This window comes from Priapulus caudatus, unplaced genomic scaffold (assembly GCF_000485595.1).
Source record: "Priapulus caudatus unplaced genomic scaffold, Priapulus_caudatus-5.0.1 Scaffold223, whole genome shotgun sequence".
Lineage (NCBI taxonomy): Eukaryota > Metazoa > Priapulida > Priapulimorpha > Priapulimorphida > Priapulidae > Priapulus > Priapulus caudatus.
This window is the reverse complement of record NW_014577284.1, coordinates 359,522-361,477: the sequence shown is the minus strand read 5'-3', so window position 1 is coordinate 361,477 and position 1,956 is coordinate 359,522. Positions and strand designations below refer to the sequence as shown.

At 41.4% G+C, this 1,956-nt stretch overlaps 1 protein-coding gene across 2 annotated transcripts in view; it reads left to right on the top strand.

Annotated features, from left to right (window-relative positions):
- The first annotated feature begins 555 nt into the window (after positions 1-555).
- LOC106807577 (putative ammonium transporter 1) overlaps positions 556-1,956 on the top strand; it is a 14,079-nt gene continuing 12,678 nt past the window's right edge. Inside the window, exon 1 of one of the 2 annotated variants that reach the window (XM_014809955.1) lies at positions 556-782. The gene's annotated coding sequence lies outside the window, so the exon portion shown is untranslated. Of the gene's footprint in view, positions 783-1,711; positions 1,781-1,956 lie in introns of those variants that run through there. The other variant, XM_014809956.1, reaches the window with a different exon arrangement.

The window sequence follows — 1,956 nt, the reverse complement described above, 5'->3', positions numbered from 1 at the left end:
CATGATTTGACTACCTAACATTCCATGCATTCCATTATGTTCTGAGCATCAAACCTGAGGGGTAATGCTATCCCCCGGGCGTGGAGGGAGGTGACCTCAACGTGGCAGCACTAGTGTTGGGATAGTGTTAGGATTAGGGTTAGGGTCAGGGTTAGGGTTAGGGTTAGGGTTAGGGTTAGGGTTAGGGTTAGGATTAGGGTTAGGGTTAGGGTTAGGGTTAGGATTAGGGTTAGGGTTAGGGTTAGGATTGTGGATCACAATGCCTATATATAGCGCGGCGAGACATATATATTTAGTGTGAGGGTTATTGTTGGCGGTGTTGGAGTGAGGGTTACCGTTAGGGTTAACGTTTTGAACGTCATCGTCAACGTTATCACGTGACCTCCCTCCACGCCCTGGGGATAGCAACACCCCAACCTGAGCAGGTGCGAGGGGCTGCTAATAAACGGACAAACAGGTCTTCTGTCTCGGTAGGTGATTGGTTGCACGTAAACACACAGTAAGCGCGTCAAGCCGGCCAGGCAGGCTCGCTATAGCTTGACATTGACAACCAGAGCACCGTGACAAAAGCACGCGCGTGCGCTCGCAGGGTCGTCGACGTCACGTACGTCTATGTGTGTATACATAATAAACAGTAACCTAGCTATACTGAACCCTGCGAACGCTTGATAGTTTACTTTTATCGAATATACATCGTTGGAATATCCCCTCGGGCCGTATAGAGCGTGAGCTGGACAGGCCTTTACTAACTACTATCTCGCTACTGACGACACCTTTACAAGGTACGTGTCTGTACGTTGTATTGTGACGGTTTTTAGACTTGGCTGATATATCGACATCGCATGTATTGCTCTTTGTATACGGAGGGGGGGGGGCGAACAAAATGTAAGAAAACCGAGCAAAAGGGGCGATAATTTAAAGAGGTACTTTAACGGATGTGGGAAGGTATCTGTATTTTTTTGCAGACGATATTTTCAATAATAATTAGATTGATATCTGAGTGCTTAATTTAGATAAGAACTATATTTGCACCTGCGATTTCTAGCCGAGGATACTGTACCACATCTAAATTATTAACAATTATCGTGTCAAACTTCTAGATTTATCATGTGTGTAAAAAATCTACTATATATACTTCACTGAATCATTGTATATGTGAACTATAAAATCATATACTGTCTTTATGTGATTAAACTAAATACATATAGCATATAATCTCTAATTAAACATTATGTCTTTGTTATTTTTGTAGTCAGCACTCTGACAACTTCTGTGCGATATACCCAGTGTATCATAGAATAACGATTACATAATGAACATACGTTTGTTATCATGCACATACTTCTACACAATAGATAAAGTAGGGTATAGATATGTTTATGTTATTATGTATTTCACGTATAATGTGGGTACAAGTGCATGTGGGGTAAAATGCTCAATCGCGGCTAGTCCAATATATGTATAAAAGCATTCCCCCAACTCAACCCCAGCCTATTTATTCCCGATTCCATTTGTGAACTACAAGATACAAGGTAACGTGAATAGCTTATAGAGACGGGAAATTGAATTTTTCCTCGTGGTTGATTAGGAGTACAACGATTGACAGGACAGCAAACGATTAGAGAGATGAATTAACTAGAGAAAAGTAAGCCTATGTAAAGAAAAGTAAATAATTGTTCTAGTGTATTAATTTATCGAGAAACACACTTTCAGGGAAGCGCGGAAGCACTATAGGACGACGCGCAGAAAATGAGGTGAAGCCGTTGCAATAGAAACCCAGGTAGATACGCGAGCAGTGACAAGTTAGGCAGTTGTCCCGCATTGCATTCAAGGGGGTTAAATACGCAATCTTGAAGACGATATAGAGTTGTTATTAAGACTTTCACATCGTGCCAAGGGAGAATAATTGAATTCGACCCACATATACAGCAATATATGTCGATACTAATATACTTG